This window comes from Cricetulus griseus, chromosome X, assembly GCF_003668045.3.
Source record: "Cricetulus griseus strain 17A/GY chromosome X, alternate assembly CriGri-PICRH-1.0, whole genome shotgun sequence".
NCBI lineage: Eukaryota > Metazoa > Chordata > Mammalia > Rodentia > Cricetidae > Cricetulus > Cricetulus griseus.
The window spans coordinates 12,854,415-12,873,592 of record NC_048604.1 but is presented as its reverse complement, the minus strand read 5'-3'; positions in this window follow the sequence as shown (position 1 = coordinate 12,873,592).

The following is a 19,178-nucleotide window of genomic DNA, read 5'->3' as shown; positions in this document are numbered from 1 at the left end:
GTTGAGAATTAGCCATGGACTGGATGTCCTTTGCATTCGAGAAGGATGCAAACTCTTGGGTCCCTGAAGTCAAACACTGTAGTATGGATCTTAGGCATCGCTCATAGACCCATATTATAGAAGTTTTAGCCCCCACCCCATAGAGTAAGGAGGTTAAAACTTTTTGAGGTAGGATTTAATGGGAAGCTTCTAGGTTACTTAAGGGCATTCCATGAAGAAGGTGATGGGACCCTGGCCTGGTCCTCACTATTTCCTCTTTTTCCTGCCCTGGGACTGGAGTTTTGCTTTGTGATACACTCTTGCAATAATGAGCTTCCTCCCCACAGGTCCAAAGAAATGAGGGCAATCAATCATGGACTAAAACTTGCAAAACTGTGAACCTGAATAACCCCTAAGCCTTTATGTTAGATATGTCAAGTATTTATTAAAGTAATGGAAAGTTGACTAACAGGCAGTATTCTAGGCCAACATAATCAAGCTGAGTATAATCATTAAAAGCCTCAGGACTCCAGAGGGTCTATTTCTTGCTCACTTAATCTCTGGCTGTTTAATACAAAGAACATCTTATAACCATCAATGTAATGATTTGCAACTTGAAAGCATTTTAGTTTTCCAATTTCAGGGAACTAAAGCTATTTAAGGAAGGACTGATTTTTAAATATTCCTAGACTTGGGCTAAGTAAAAATAACCAATGAAAATAAATACAAAATTGAAAGTCAAAACGTAATTTACCCTCTGTTGTTACTCAACTAGGCCTAGAATATAGACACTCACCTCCTTTCACCTGTGTTGAAGTAGGCACTTGTCTCTGAAGACTCATTCAAAAAGCAAGGACAATGGAAAATATCTGTTTGTTTGATGGCAATAAGGTCTCAGAAGGACTATGTATGTCATCTTTCCCTAAGCAACCCCTCATTTACTATGTCTGAATATCTTCAGAGTCCCAGAAATCTTTGCAGCCTTTTTAGAGCCCTCTAGGAAATAAACATAAGAAACCCTGGAATGCGTCAAAGGACAGTCAATAAAGTTATGCAGTAGGAAGGTAAATGCAGGACACAAAAGACCAGCTGTCACTGCATTGTGGTGATGAGATACTGCGAGGAAGAGCAAGACTAAGCCCGTGGTCATTCAGTCAATCAGACTGAATCAAACACCTCACTGTTCCCAGTGCTGGTTACCATTTTCATGAGAAGCCTCCTTCCTTAAATTGCCTCAGAGTCCAAATTTGAAGGCTCAGCAATGGTAGCTCTAAAGTTTTGGCTTCATGCCTACCCTGTGGCTTCTCAGTGAGGTCAAATTAAAAAGAAGAAGAAGGATACTGCATGTTTGCCCTATGTGTATCTCAAATAGCCCCTCTTTTCTGTGTTGGGTTGTAATGTTCCAACTCTGAGCCTGTATGTATTATGTCAGATTCTGGCCTGATTTCCAAGAAGGAAATTTGCATCTAGAAAGGGCTAAAAAAGAGCAGCAAGATTTTGCTCACAATATCAGGATCTATTTCCTCATGCTTGAAATTCTAAGCTTTTCCTCCTTATTTAGCAAAAATAGTAACTGGGTCAAATATAGAAACTCACAATTTCTCCCTTTTATTTACTTCTCCATCTGTGTACAGGCTTCATCAATGATGACAGCAGGAAATGGCTTGGCTTTGGAGCTCTGGGTTGTTAGCTATTTGATGTGAGGAAGCAGCTGGGAGAGCATGTACACATGCCATTCCTGGGCCATACTCCAGAGGGGCCTGCCATCGGCCTTTTCCCCATTTGCCAATTTAGTGATTGTTCTGGACACTGCCTACAGAAGCCTTAGGAAGGATGCCTTCCCTGCTTTGCTTTTTTCAAAAAAATCACACCTGAGGGGATAGTTAGCCATATTTACTATATCATTCTCTAAATACAAAAGTTATAAAGCCCTACTCTAGATCACTTGGGAAACGGTAAAAAATAAGAATACATAATACCACTACCCATAAATCAACCATATTTATTATTTTTATATATGTCTGTTTCTATGCACACCTCTAAAAGCAAAATAAACATTTAATGGTATGCAATCCTCCCATCTTTGTCAATATTTTCTAAGTGGATCTTGAGGTGCTATCACTAAATCACCCCTATAGTTCCATACCCACCAAAGAAAGGTAAAAAGTTAAAGCAGACCTAGTTTGTACTCGAGCTATGTTGTCCAATTTGGTGGTCACAGTCACATGTAGGTAATCTGCATTACATTCCCAACCAATAAATCCAATTTTAAAAATTAAACTTCATTAGTATGACAGCCAGCCAGCAGGAAGAGACATTTCCATTTGAGACTGATTTCTCTATGTCCTGCAACCAAAGTGTCAGTGTCTTTAACAATAGGGTCTAACCACCTAGTTGTTGCTGTTGTTGTTGTTGTTGTTGTTTCCTCCTCCTCCTCCTCCTCCTCCTCTTCCTCCTCCTCCTCCTTTTCTTCCTCTTCCTCCTCCTCCTCCTTCTCCTCCTTCTTCTCTAATCCCCTCTGAAGTGTTGATGGGGGATGGGAAGGGGAGCTGGAGGTGGACAGAAGAAGGGGAGGATGGGGGAACTGGGTTTTATGAAGAAAAATTAAAGAAAAAAAGAAAAGAAAAAATAAAATCCTTATATTGTTTGGGGGGTCTCAGCATCCTCCCTAATCAATAACTTGTAGGGAGGTACCCCATGCCTGATTATTTTTGTTTAATAATCCATATCTTCTGGGAGCAACATTAAAATTAGCATACTAACTAGTGTGCTTCCACAAGGCTTCATCATATATCCCTAACTCTGTTTAACCTTCCTCTTACCTCTCCTATCCTTCATCCCCTACCCCCATCCTTGATTAAATTTTAAGGCTCAGTGTTTCCTCTGTTCTTTTATTATCCCCCTGTAATGGTATTTTTACTTGGTTTGTGGGATCATAGTTTTCCATATAGCTTTTATATCCACCCTTCATTTTAGTTAGCTTTTCCCCCACACTCTCATTTCCCCATTCTCCAACCCCCTCCATGCTTGAACTCTTCCTCCCTCTCTTCTTTCACTTTACTTATATCCTATTATCCCTCCTCTCATAATGCATCTCCTGTGATGGCCTAGTTCCAGAGTTTCCTGGCTTCTATATATAATGTAAGTTAAATACACAAAACAAAATATTCAAAGCTAGGATCCTTATATAGGAAAAACATGTGGCATGTGTCTTTCCAGGCCCAAGAGATCTCACTCTGCATAATGTTTTATCAGTTGCATCCATTTGCTTGAAAATTTTGTGATTTCAGTTTTCTTCGTAGTTTAACAAAATTCCATTATATGCATCTACTACATTTTTTTATTGAATGATCTTTGATTTGCATCTAAATTGGCCCTATTTCCTAGTTACGATGAATAGAGTATTAATGAGCATAGATTTTTCAAGTATCTTTGGTAGTGGGATATAAAATCCTTTGGGTATATGCCTAAGAGTGGTATAGCTGGGTCATATGAAAGTTCTACTTTTAATTTTTAAAGAAACTTCTGAACTGATTTCCAAAATGGCTGCACTACTTTACACTCCCAACAATGATGTAAAATGTTCCCCCTTTCACTCCAGCTATGAACTGCTGCAGCATGTGAATGGGCCAGTCCTGCAGATTCAAAGCTGCGGGAGCTCTGGGACCCAGGGCTGTAACAGGATCTCCAAGAGGAGTACCATTGAGGATCCAGTATTGATAGTGTAGCGTATGCCAGCAGCCTCAAACCAGACCAATGACTCATTGCAATGAATATTTGCAAATAAAGACGTATGTACTAAAGGGTACTGTGTGGCCTACTGTGACACACTACAGCTTCCATGACAAGCTTTTATTAAAATTTAATTTAATTTGCAGGTGAAGGTTGTAAGGGCAGAGGATGGATATAAAGGTATAGAGAGATGAGTGGGATTAGAGTGCAGGATGTGAAATTCACAAAGAATCAATAAAAAGATTTTCATAAGTTCTCCTTTCTTCATATCCATACAGAAAATATATTAATGCCTGAATGTTACATTTACCTGCCATTCAAGATATGCCCACTACTGCAATACCGGTATATTGTTAAGTAGTAACCAACCACATTTAAAAATTTTGATTTAAGTCCTGCTAAACAGAAAGGAATTCATGCCTTATCAAAAACACAGAGCTGGGAAGGTCATAGGCCTTATGGGAGAACCTGGTGATGGTTCAGTAAATGGTCATGTTGGTAACTACCTTCCTGATATTTGTATTTCTACCCATGGGTTTGTATTGCTTACAACTTCCATCAGAGAAGCTTCTTTTAAAGTGAGTAGTGAGATGCATTACTAGTCAGAGTGCTAAGAATAAGTGACTCTGAGTACTCAGATGAAGAAGGGACAGCTACACTCCCAAAGGTTCAGTACACTGCAGAAGAAGCAGTGGGAAGGATATAAAGGCCTGAGGATGGAGAGAACTGCTGTGAAATGCTGTCTTCTGGAAATGACCATTACACATATGAACTCACAGTAACTATGGTTACTTTCAAAAATCCTACACAAAGTTCAAGCCAGTTAAAATTCCAGTGCCAATACCTATACCTGAGGAGCTATGGGCAGTGGGTGGCTGCTTAGGGAATGAGAATCACTTTTCCTTGGGATTATGACTACTGCTCTTTTGCCCACGCTCCAGTAGATGCCCCAGCACCCATGCATATATGGGCAGCATTAATTGGACTAAAGTAGTTTTTTTAAGAGGGCGTGGAGGCTGAAGAGATAGATCAGCAGTTAAGAGCATTTGTTAATCTTGCAGAGTATGAGAGTTTAATTTCCATCACCTATGCGGTATCTCTTAGCCATCTGTAACTCCAGTTTCAGGAGTTCCAGAAATGTCTTCTGATGTCTGTTGGAACCAGGCTCACATGTAATGTACAAACATACACATAGGTAAAAGATTTAAACAAATAAAATTAAATTTACAAATGTGGAAAAATTAAAAAGAAGGCATGTAGTTGGAAGGGAGACTTGCTGGGAAGGGCCTGGAAAGAGCTGGGGAGAAGGACTGTTTGTATGATCAAAATACATTCTATATGTTTATAACATTTTCTTTTTAATTAATTTTTATTTAAATTAAAAACATTCTTATTTTACATACCAATCCCAGTTCCCTCTCCCTTCTATCTTCCCATTCCCCCCACCAACTCACCATCCCACCCCTCATCCACTCCTCAGGGAGGGTGAGGCCTCCCATGGGGGATCATCAAAGTCTGACACATCATTTGGGGCAGTGCCTAGGCCCTCCCCTGTGTATCTAGGCTGAGAGAGCATCCATCTATGGGGAATGTGCTCCCAACATTTTCAAATAAATAAGTAAAATATATTTCATTAGTTGTACTAACTATATTTCAGGTAATTGGTAGAATATATGATTAGTCAAAAGTAAACAGTATAACCAAGTGTAGCCCTAAATACATGTTATGTAAGAGAAAAACTAAATGGATTCAATAGATTATATATACATAAGTGAGCACATCTGTGCGTGTGAGTGTGCGTGTGAGTGTGTGTGTGTGTGTGTGTGAGTGTGTGTGTGTGTGTGTGTGTGTGTGTGTGTGTGTGTGTGTGTGTGTGTGTGTGTGTGTGTGGAAGTGGGGACATGAGAGGAGTTGGAGGGCAAAGGATTGGATGAAATAACATAAATGAATGCAGTACTTATGTATGAAATTCTCAAAATAACAAATCAAATCAACATACGCACATTTCATTTCTATATTCTAAAAATAAACATGATTAAACCATAAAACTAAATGCAATCAAAATTATGCTTTCTCAGTTAAACCAGCTACATTCTGGCTAATCAATAGCCACATGCGGCTGCAAGATTGTACATAAAAGTTTATCAAGTATGCTTACTAATCATTGTAGGAAATTTGACTTGAAACACTAGACTAAAGAATATATAAAATGCTTTATGATGGTATTGGCAGAAAAAGAAGAAGGGCAGATTAACAAGAGAACGTGGGTAAGTCATTAAAAGGGTTTCAGAGAAGGGGGTACAGCAGGAAAACTTCAAGTTGGTGAAAAAGAGAAAAGTATTTGAATGAAACATGCTTTGATGTTTGCTGTCTACTATATGGAAAAAATACCTGATTCCTATTCAACTTTTTATCACCTTTCCAAGCAAACTCAAATCATTTGTATGGTTTTAGACTTTCCTTTGTGAGCATGTTCTGCCATGTGTCTTTGTTTGTTGCAATTCTGGGAATGAAATCCGGAGTCATTTACACTCTAAATATGAGCTCTACCAGTGAGTTAACATCCCCAGGATGGATATATATTTTTAATGTGATATTTGTTCCTGACTTCAAGGTCTCTAGTAAGAGAAAGATGAGCATATATGTGGCTCACGCCTGACATAAAATAAGATTTTAACAGAACACATTGCTTTGTGCCACTTAGTAATATGAAAGGTACTTCTCATGCTTGTTATTTGCACACAAAGTATATACACAAACACATACACACAAACACATACACACAAACACACACACACACCTTCAAGAACTATTTCTGTAAGTCAAATACAGTGGTTAAAAATGAACACATTTTTCAAGCTCTCCATATTTTACGTAGTTTCTCCAAATAAGATATGCCAACATAATATCCAGCAGAGGTGCAGGCATACTTCTATTTCCTGTCACTCTGACCCAAAAGTGCACGTTGTTTTCTGTTTTGTCATGCTATAAGAGGCAAAATATAACATTTGTTGAGAATTGCTAGTAATTTTGTTGTTTCTCTAATGCAGCGCAGAAGGAACAATGTCAATGTTAAGACTTTAATATAATCTTTACATTTTCAAAACACCATTGGAGCCTCTCCATGAAACTCCGAAGAGGTACCAAAATCAATAATTTCTTCCAAAGAATTTGTTCTGAATTTATAAATTATTTGGTGTCTCTCTAAAACATTTAGCAATCTGATCATACTGAAAATATTTGCATACTTATAAATTTCCTCTCCACAAAGTCAAGATTCTATTTCTTTCTCCTGTAAAACAGTTCTGGGGGTTAGAACAATGTTTCATATACAAAGAGACTTAAGGACATATATTCTGAATTGAACAGTTGCTGTGCATCATTGAAATTTCAAGTTCACGGTGAAGAGACATAGGGGTAGTGCTGACAGATGGTAATCCTGGCAATGCTGTGGACACCCTCTCCCTCAGCCTTAACATTCGCATTTACAAAATGAGAAAGTTGGCCCACTTGATGTTTCTACTCTGTTCCAGATCTAAAACAATTGCATTCTCAGACCCAGAATATATGTAGGGATTGGGTAAGATGGACGAGAGAACTATGTTTTCATGTGACCATGTGTGTGGAAGTGTATGCAGTGAGGACAGAGTAATTAGTAAGTGTTCTTTTCCTCTCTGTAAGGATCCTTGGAGGTAAGGAGGAAAAGAGGTAGCAAGAGGTTTGAACACCAACTGGATAAGAATGAAAGACATATCAGCCAGCATAACAATCTATTTAGAACTATGTGCTCTAGGCCTTTGAGAACAAAGTTCCTATGGCGGTTTTTTCTTCCATTTTTTTATTTGTCTTTTCTTCAATTTCTTTAAGAGACTTGTTCATACCCTCTTTAAGGACTTATATTAGCTTCATAAAGTAATTTCTATGATCATTTTGAAGGTGAAGGTCCTATTAAAGTAGCAAAATTTGCATTGTTCATTTTACTTTGAATGGACAGTCTGTATTGCCTAGATCTTGATTAAAAACAGTGACAGTATTCCTAACAGTAGTTAGTAGCTCCCTGAGGCTGGCAATGAACAGTTGTAATATTTAGGAGAGACGATTCTAATTACAACTTTGAACAAGTTTTATGCCAAGGACAGTATACTTCCTTGACGCAACGTCTCAATGCCATGGCCTCTTGAATAAATGACTGTCTGACTTGTGGCTGAGATGTTGTGCAGTAAAAAGGGTTTTCAGAAGGCCATGCTTTTTTCTTAATAAAGGAATAACTGTTGTTCAAATATGGGACCACAAAATTCACAAATGCCTTCAGAGGAATAATACATATTATTCCAGTTCTATGTATTGTCAGTCTAAAAAAGTATGATCCTCTCTCCACTGTTTTGGGGCAAATATGAGGTCAATTGAATCAGAGAATCTTCTTGCTGCAAGATTCAGGAACTGAAAACACAAGAACACACAAAAACATTTTTCTGATGAGTTAACTAAGGTCCTGAAAACAGAAAGGCCTTTCCCAAAGCCCTGGGGAGAGTAAAGTGACAGATCAGAACTCAACACCAAAAAAACTTAGACTCAGTCCAGTAGTGAATATGGAGGAGCATTTGTAGTCCTGTTTCAGTTACACAATCAGTGTTGTTACCTACAGTGTACATAGGTATGGGGGGAAACGAACGAGGCAAATCTGATGCTTGGGTATTTTCCAATAGGGCTACTTTCTGACTGATGAAAACCCACTTGCCTAAAATCCAAATCTGCCCAAATAAACAGTGTTCTCTTGCTGTCAAGAGGGCCAAGATCAGTGTCTTCCGAAAGAATTTTCCAGTCTCCTAGATTACCTTAGGGGTCCATCTGAAGAAAATAATTGGTCTATGACAATGAAGCAAAGCTGGACTGTCCAACAGAATTTGGAAATTGCCACAGAGGCATATAGGTATGTTTAAGAGGGGCTGAAAGTCCTGTTCTTTCTCAGACTGGAGAAAAAAATGAAGCAATATATACCAAAGCAGAGATAAGTTGAGGCAAGAAGACAATAAAGAAGGGAGTCAGTCTCAGAAAAGCATGAAAGGCATATACTAAGTCTGGGATGGGTAAAGAGTTTAACCAAGAACCAGAAGAGCTATTGTCATAGGCTAGCAAGTTGACTCAATGGGTAAAGGCATTTACTACTAAGCTGAATAACACACACACACACACACACACACACACACACACACACACACACACACACACACATGCAGACACGCAAATGTGATTTAAAAATAGTTTTTAAAGAGCTGATGTTAGGAACTCCCTTGAGTTTTAAAATGGTTGAAATTCTGCATCCAGGATCCTGAATCAACATGCCATCCTAAAATAAGGGTCCCATTGCTTATGGTTTTTGAAAAATGACTATAGGCACTGACTCAAATAAATATTTTTGATAAATATTCACTGGCTACAAGATAGATGTCCTGGTGTACAGTGACCCATTTAAACAAGTCCATTGATCTACCACACTCTAGATACAATCTCTAGATATACTGTGAGAATATTTTCTTGAAGGATTATTCCATTATGGGAAGGAAAACCAGCTCCCGATCTTCAGCCTTTCCCACTATTATTATTACTGTTACTTGAAGTAATGTGTTTATGGCCTCTATTTTTGTTATTATCTTTTCCAGTCACTATAGTTATTTGAATCATTTTAAACCTTCCTGTTTAGAAGCATAGAAAAAGGACAGCCACACAAAATAGAGAGCTTAGTTTTAAAAATGGGGGATTCAAGACAGGGTTTCTCTGTGTAGCCCTGGAGCTTGACCTAGAACTAACTCTGTAGATCAGGCTGGCCTCAAACTCACAGAGATCCACCTGCCTCTGCCTTCTCAGTGCTGGGATTAAAGGACTATGCCACCACCGCCTGGCTGAGTTTAGTGCATTTTTCTACAAACAGTAATCTTGTATTACCTATTGAATTAATATGATTGCTCAGTCACCCCAGATATGCCTCCAAATGCCTAATCTCAAATATCTCTATCTATATATCCATCTATCTCTATCTCTCTATCTCTCTCTTTCCCATCTACATAAAAGATCACCATCCAGAATTTCACAGTAATCATTTTTCACCATTCCTATGACATCAACATCCAAAAATGAATTGTTAGACAATATAATATGATCTCACTCATTTTTATTAAAGACTCACAATGTCTTATTCAATTTCAGGTTTTAACTTTTATATTACCACTCCTGTTTAAAAGAACTTGCTGTTCTTCCAGAGGATATGGATTCAGGTCCTAGAACCTTTCCAACAGCTTACAACCACCTGTAACTGCAGTTTCAGGGACTCTACTGCCTTCTTCTAGCCTCCACAAACAGCAGGTGTGCAGGTAGTGCTCATACAAGCACACAGCCAACATAATATAAGAATGAATAAATATTTACAAAGAAAAAAGACAGTTTCTTTTGTAAGTATCTACTAATCTATAGGTGTTCTAGTCCTGTTCCTTACAATATGCTGAAGTGCCCAAGGTATTTTTCCTGAAGAACTTCTCTACAGTCTGTTTGCTGAGGATTGCATAGCCATGGTACAATTCAACATATGGCTCACTATTTCTTGGCGGAGCAATGTCTTATTCAATCTTGGATTACCACTCCTGTTAATTATCAATTATAAACTTACCTTGTTCAATCATTTTATTTTCGCTTGTTAAGATACAGTTCATATGCTATACAATAGACAATTACAATGTGTGTGATTTTTAGTAATTTTACAGTTTCATGACCATCAACATTCTTTGCCATTTTTCTTTGTTCTGATAGTGCTGCATTTTTTGTATGAGTTTATCACTGAAGTTTCTTCTGATGTCACCTCAGTGGACAAATAATTATTAGAAATTTCTTTAAAGTCTGGGAATGATACATTTTCAGTCTTTATCAAGTGTGTGTATATGTGTTAGCGGGTGCATGCTGGGGCATTCTTTCAACACTCAGGAGTGTATAACTATGTATAGCCTTTACTCTCTTCTTGCATAGAATGACTGTCAGCCAACAGTAAACAGTACAGTACCTTTTCATGCTTATATAGAGTAGAGGCAAAAATATCAGGAGAAAGTCAGAACTTGGAAATTTCTAATAGGCATCCCATATCTTTTCCCTTGGTATTTCTGGGCAGCCCATTGATTACCTCATTTGTTATCTACTCTCTCAGAAAAACTTCAACAATGTTCAAGGAAAAATTCTTTTACACTAGGTCATCTGTGTACTAAGAGTAATCAAGACAGCCTTAGAAAACAGTATGCCTCCAGGAAACCATCAGTCATATCAGATCTCTACAATTCTCTGTAAATAAGGCTTAGAAGGATCTTCAGTACCATCCAGCCCCACCTAGTGGTTGCCAAGATGCTGGGATGCTTTCATGGGACAAACAGCTTTGGAGCTGTTTATTTTCAAGGCTGCCATGGAGATAAAGAGAAGGGTGGTGGAAACGACAGGAAAATGCCACAAAGCTTGCTACTCTTCCTAAGATAAAGTCATTTTCCTAAATGCAAACTTCTTAAAATTCTACTAGTCCATTGTCAATTCCAAGATTCCCAAAACATTTTTATGATCTCTCTCTCTCAATTTTCTTAGTACTTTTTTAGATGAAGGGATAATCAGAGATATGATAAAGGAAATTAGTTTCTTTCTAAAATACTTTCATATGATACAGTAAAAATAGAAAGCTGTTGGAGTATTTGTTCTATTTTTTCATACCCTACCATCCTTGGAAAGGCATCAGCTATTATTTAAAATCATTAATTTTCATATATTTTCATTGAAATAGAATTATATCAGTTTCTCCTCTCCCTTTTCTCCCCCAAGCTGCTCCAGGCTACTGTCTCTCAAAATCCTCCATGCCTCCCCCTCAAGTTTATAGGCTCTTTTTCTTTGAATATTGTTACATATACACACACATAACATGCTGAGTCTGTTTTTTGTTATTGTGTATATGGTTTCACAACTGGCCTGTGTGCACTGGACAATCAATAAGGGGGCCTCATCGCTGGGAAAGGCTAATTCTCCTTCTCACAGGAGCCAGCAATTGCCTATAACTCTTTGTCTAGTGGTGGAACCCTCTGAGATTTTCCTCTTCCCATGTTAACACACTCATTGATACGTGTATTGTTCTGATCTTGTTTATGACGCCATTCCCAGGAGAGAGTATTTCATACCAGACTTCCTGGTATTCTAGTTCTTACAATCTCTCCATCCTCTCTACTGCAATGTTCCCTAAGACACAGATGCAAGAGCTATGCTGTAGATGCATCCATTGATGCTGGGCAATCTGCTGATTTTTGCATTGTGTCAAGTTGTGGTTTTCTATACTATTATCCATTGGCTCTAAAGAGAGGTTTCTTTGATTATGGATGGTAGCTCCACTTATCCAGGAAAAGATGTCTCATACAGAAAGCAGATTTATTAGCATTGGTTACTGAACTAGTCTTGTAGGTTTGTAGATAGAGTAGAACTGGGGCATTCAGTTACTAATTGTAAAAGATTACAAACTCACTAATTGGATTATATATGATGTATTTCAGTCTATTGAATTTTTATAAGTATTATACTTCAATTTATACCTTATGCCGATGGGTGTTTCTTTAAGTTGATTTCTGAGTCATTTTGACAGTTTCCTCTCCACGATATTAAGATGTTTCAGATATATCATGTTCATTTCTTGCCTCCAACCATGAATCAACCATTTTTGCAAGAGCCTTGGTTTCTTTTTATGAAATATTACAAAGCTAAAATGAGAGTGCTAAGGCTGTTCACTGCTAATAGATTCACCATTGCCTCTGGGCTCTCTCAGTAGACCAACAAAGGAAGATATATGTGAAGATAAAATAACTTTTGTTTTCATACTGATGTCCTTATTTCAGATTCAGGACTATACAGCTTAATCTCTCCTGTATCCCATTTGTATTTCATTTCTTCAACACTGGGAATCTTTTCTTTTTTACTGATACAGAGATACTAATGTTTCTCAAGAATCTTGTTTCCACCTATTGTACATGATAGCCCCATGAACATAACCTGGAAGATTCTGTAATTACTCAATTGTTTTTTTTCCTAATATAAGACACATTAAGGTCAGACATAGTGGGGCATTCCTTTAATGCCAGACAGGTAAATCTCTGCAAGTTCAAGACCGCCTAGTCTGCAATAGTGAAACCCTGTCTCAAAAACAAAATAAAACAAAAATCCTACAAGGCCATAGCACTAAATGAAGAGCTACAGGTAATTGATAGATGCTAAGAGAGAGACAGTCTTCCCCGGGGATGAGCCTCCTGATAGGTTATCCAAACCCAAGTGGTCAGCCCTAAGCACACATGCATATAAGCAACACTAAAAGGACTCAGCAGGTTATATTTATATGTACGGACATATATACATACATACATACATACATACATACATACATACATACGTAAGTCACAACAATAATTAAAGAAAAATGAGTAATGAATTTAAGAGGAAGTGGAAGGGACAGAGGTGGGAGAGTATAGGGTAGAACTTATATAGTACTCATGCATAAAACCCTCAAAAATAAAATAGAAAATAAGGCACAATCATACTTATGAACAGTACTACTCTGGCCTCTATGATTGTTGAAAATAGTTTAAATACTTCATGTAAACCAACCTCCCTTCTCCCATCTAATTTGGTCATACTATACCAAAAATGCCTAGTCATTTATCCATACTACATTTTTTTTCATTCTCACTTTGGAATTAATGTTAAGAGTAATTCGACCCTGCTCCCTGAATCTGGTAACACCTCACTCTTCCATCCATTTCCGCCGACCGACCCAGGAACGAAGTGAGTGAGCCTCTGCCCTTACCCAACCCCCACGCAAACCATCACCCCGAGCACCCCGGGCCTACACCCAAGTGCTTGGGGTAGACACGCACAGACAAGGAGGAGCTCCCTGAATCTGGAAACACCCAACTCTTCCATCTCTTTCCACCAACCGATAGTCTCCTGGTAGTCAGGAGACTACCAGGAGAGGCAAGCCCATCCAGAGTTGTGGACATTGAATTCCTGGCCCCCACACACCACTGGATCACAAGAGGAGATAGAGAGACCCCATCTGCACCCACTAAAAGAAGATATGGGAAAAAGACAGAATAAGATTTCACTCAACAACAGAAAGACCAATATGACACCACCAGAATCTAGGGACACCACTCCAGCAAGATCTGAAAAGCCCAACACAGAGCATGAAGATGAGATGAACCTCAAAAATTATTTCAGCAAGATGATAGAGACCTATACAAAGGAAACAGGAAAATCCCTTAAAGAAATAGAAGAAAAAGCAAACAAAAATTGCAAGAAATGGAGGAAAAGACAAACCAAAAAATTCGAGAAATAAACTAATCTCTTAAAGAATCTAAAGAAACCCAAGATAAAACATTCAAACAAGTGAAGGAAGTTCTTGAAACAGTTCAAAGCATGAAAGCTGAAATAGACACAATAAAGAAAACACAGAATGAGGCCATGCTGGAAATGGAAAGGCTGGAAAAACGATCAGGAACTAAAGATGTGAGTATAACCAATAGAATTCAAGAGATGGAACAGAGAATCTCAGCTATTGAAGACTCGCTAGAGGATATACATTCATCAACCAAAGAAAACCTCAAGTCCAACAAATCACTAACACAAAATATCCAGGAAATATGGGACACCATAAAAAGACCAAACCTAAGAATTCTAGGTGTAGAAGAAGGTGAAGAAACACTGCTCAAAGGTACAGAAAACATATTCAACAAAATCATAGAAGAAAACTTCCCCAACCTACAGAAGGATATGCCTATGAAAGTACAAGAAGCTTACAGGACACCAAACAGACTGGACCACAAAAAGAAGTCCCCCCGACACATAATAATCAAAACACCAAATCTACAGAATAAAGAGAAAATATTAAGAGCAGCAAAGGAAAAAGGCCAAGTAACATATAAAGGCAAACCAATCAGAATCACACCCGACTTCTCAATGGAAACTCTGAAAGCCAGAAGGTCTTGGATAGATACCCTACAAGCACTAAGGGAGCATGGATGTCAACCCAGACTACTGTACCCAGCAAAACTTTCAATCACTATAGATGGAGAAAATAAGATATTCCATGACAAAAACAGCTTTAAACAATACATATCCACAAATCCAGTACTACAGAAGGTTCTGGAGGGAAAACTCCAACCCAACGAACATAACTACACTCACAGAAACACTGGCAATAGATAATCTAATTTTACCAAACACAAAAAGAAACAGGAGGGCGAAATCCACACGCAATGACACCACCAACAATAAATCCAAAACAAAGAAGAACCAATGAACAATGGACATTAATATCCCTAAAATGTCAATGGTCTTAATTTACTCATAAAAAGATATAGGCTACTAGAATGGATACGAAGACAGAATCCATCCTTTCTGCTACTTACAAGAAACACACCTCAATTTCAAAGACAGGCTATACCTCAGAGTAAAAGGATGGGAAAAAAATTTCCAATCAAATTGGCTCAAGAAACAAGCTGGTGTAGCAATCCTAATATCTAACAAATTAGACTTTAAACTAAAATCAATCAAAAGAGATGAAGAAGGGCATTTCATACTCATCACAGGAAAAGTCCATCAAGATGAAGTCTCAATCCTGAACATCTATGCCCCAAATACGAAAGCACCCACATTTGTAAAAGAAACATTACTAAAGCTCAAACCACACATAAAACCACACACACTTATAGTAGGAGACTTTAACACCCCCTTACACCACTAGACAGGACCACCAGACAGAAACTTAACAAAGAAACCAAGGATCTGACAGAAGTTATGACCCAACTGGGTTTAACAGATTTCTATAAAACATTCCATCCAAACACAAAGAACATACCTTCTTCTCAGCGCCACTTGGAACCTTCTCAAAAATTGACACATAGTTGGCAGCAAAGCAAACCTCCACAGTTACAAAAGAATTGAAATAACCCCCTGTATCTTATCAGACCACCATGCATTAAAGCTAGAATTCAACAGCAATACAAATTGCAGAAAACCTACATTCGCGTGGAAAATGAATAACACCCAATTACGCCATTCCTGGATTGAGGAAGAAATAAAAAAAGAAATTAAAGACTTCCTATAATTTAATGAGAATGTAGACACAACATACCCAAACTTATGGGACACTCTGAAAGCAGTGCTAAGAGGGAAGTTCATAGCACTAAGTTCCCACATGAAAAAACTGGAGGAAAGTCACATTAGAGAATTGACAGAACAGCTGAAAGCTTTAGAGCAAAAAGAAGCAAACACACCAAGGAGGCGTAGCCGCCAGGAAATAATCAACCTGAGAGCCGAAATCAACAAAGTAGAAACTAGGAAAACAGTACAAAGAATCAAGGAAACAAAGAGTTGGTTCTTTGAGAAGATCAATAAGATAGACAAACCTCTATCCAAACTAACCAAACGTCAGAGAGAGCGCATGCTAATTAACAAAATCAGAAATGAAAAGGGGACATAACAACAGACACTGAGGAAATCCAGAGAATCTTCAGGTCATACTTTGAAAACCTGTACTCCACAAAATTGGAAAATCTAAAGGAAATGGACAGCTTTCTGGATAAATATCACTTACCAAAATTAAATCAAGATCAGATAAACAGTTTAAATTGACCTATAACCCCTAATGAAATAGAAGCAGTCATCAAAAGCCTCCCAAACAAAAAAAGCCCAGGGCCAGATGGCTTCACTGCAGAATTCTACCAGAAATTAAAACAAGAGCAGATACCAATACTCCTCACATTGTTCCACATAATAGAAGCAGAAGGGACATTGCCAAACTCTCTCTACGAGGCTACAATCACTTTGATACCCAAGCCACACAAAGATAGGACTAAGAAAGAGAGCTACAGACTGATATCCCTCATGAACATCGATGCTAAAATACTCAATAAAATATTGGCGAACCGAATCCAAGAACATATCAGAAAAATCATCCACCATGATCAAGTAGGCTTCATCCCAAGGGATGCAAGGATGGTTCAACATACGAAAATCGCAATCCACCATATAAACAAACTGAAAAAGAAAAACCACATGATCATCTCACTAGATGATGAAAAAGCCTTTGACAAAATCCAATATCCCTTCATGATAAAGAACTTGGAGAGAACAGGAATAACAGGAACCTATCTAAACATGATAAACTCAATATACACCAAACCAATAGCCAACACCAAACTAAATGGAGAGAAACTCAAAGCGTTTCCTCTAAAATCAGGAACAAGACAGGGCTGTCCACTCTCTCCATATCTCTTCAATATTGTACTTGAAGTTCTGGCTATAGCAATAAGACAAGAAAAGGGGCTCAAAGGGATACAAATTGGAAAGGATGAAGTCAAACTTTCACTGTTTGCAGACGACATGATAGTCTACATTAGTGACCCGAAAAACTATACCAGGGAATTCCTATGGCTCATAAACACCTTCAGCAAGGTAGTAGGATACAAAATTAACTCAAAAAAATCAGTAGCCCTACTATATACAGATGATAAATCCAATGAGAAAGAAATCAGGGAAACATCACCTTTCACAATATCCACAAGTAACATAAAATATCTTGGGGTAACAGTAACCAAAAAAGCGAAAGACCTGTACAATAAGAACTTTGAAACTTTAAAGAAAGAAATTAAAGACGATACCAGAAAATGGAAACATCTCCCATAGGTAGAATTAACATAGTAAAAATGGCAATCCTGCCAAAAGTAATCTACAGATTCAATGCAATCCCCATCAAAATCCCAACACAGTCTTTCACAGACATTGAAAGAACAATACTCAACTTCATATGGAAAAATAAAAAACCCAGGATAGCCAAAACATCTCTTTACAATAAAGGATCTTCTGGAGGCATCACCATCCCCAACTTCAAGCTCTGCTATACAGCCATAGTTATGAAAACAGCTTGGTATTGGCACAAAAATAGACAGACAGACCAATGGAAGTGAATTGAAAACCCTGATATTGACCCACGCACCTAGGAATACCTTATTTTTGACAAAGGTGCTAAATCTATACAATGGAAAAAAGATAGCATCTTCAACAAATGGTGCTGGTACAATTGGATTCGGACAGGCAGAAAATTGCAGATAGATCCATACCTGTCACCATGCACAAAACTTAAGTGTAAATGGATCAAAGATCTCAGCATAAATCCAGCCACACTGAATCTCTAGAAGAGAAAGTAGGAATTACCCTTGAACAAATTGGCACAGGAGACTGCTTCCTGAACATTACGCCAGTAGCACAGACATTGAGGTATGCAATAAATAAATGGGACCTCCTGAAACTGAGAAGCTTCTGCAAGGCAAAGGAAACAGTCAGTAGGACAAAACGACCACCCACAGAATGGGAAAAGATCTTCACCGATCCCACATCTGACAGAGGACTGATTTCCAAAATATATAAGAAGCTCAAGAAGCTAGCCACAAAACACCAAACAATGAAATTAAAAAGTGGGGTGCAGAATTAAATAGAGAATTCTCAACAGAGGAATATGAAATGGCTGAAAGACACTTAAGAAAGTGCTCAAAATCATTGGCCATCAGAGAAATGCAACTCAAAACAACTCTGAGATACCACTTCACATCTGCCAGAATGGCTAAAATCAAAAATACCAATGACAATCTATTCTGGAGAGGATGTGGAGAAAAAGGAACACTCCTCCATTGCTGGTGGGAGTGCGAACTTGTAAGACCACTCTGGAAATCAGTATGGCGGTTGCTCAGAAAAATGGGAATCAGTCTACCTCAAGATCCAGCCATTCCTCTCTTGGGTATATACCCAAATAGTGCATGTTCATACAACAAGGACATATGTTCAGCCATGTTCATAGCAGCATTGTTTGTAATAGCCAGAACCTGGAAGCAACCTAGATGCCCCTCAACTGAAGAATGGATAGAGAAAATGTGGTACAATTACACAATGGAGTACTACTCAGCAGAAAAAAGCAATGGAATCTTGAAATTTGCAGGCAAATGGATGGAACTAGAAGAAACCATCCTGAGTGAGGTAACCCAGTCACAAAAAGACAAACATGGTATGTACTCACTCATATATGAATTTTAGACATAGAGCAAAGGATTACCAGCCTACAATCCTCTTCACCAAAGAAACTAGGAAACATGAAGGACTCTAAGGGATAAATGGTCCCCAGGAATGGAAATGGCATTAATTCCTGAACTAATTGGGAGCATGAGGGTAGGGGGGAGGGAGCTGCTACAATAGGAACAAGAGAAGAGGAATAGAGGAAAGGAAATGGAGGGGCAGAGATATTGAGTTGGGGGAAGAATAGAGGAGAGAGAGCAGGATGAGAGATACCATATCAGAGGGGGCCACTGTAGGTCCCAGAAGAGATCTGGAACTAGGGAGATCTCCAGAGACCTACAAGGATG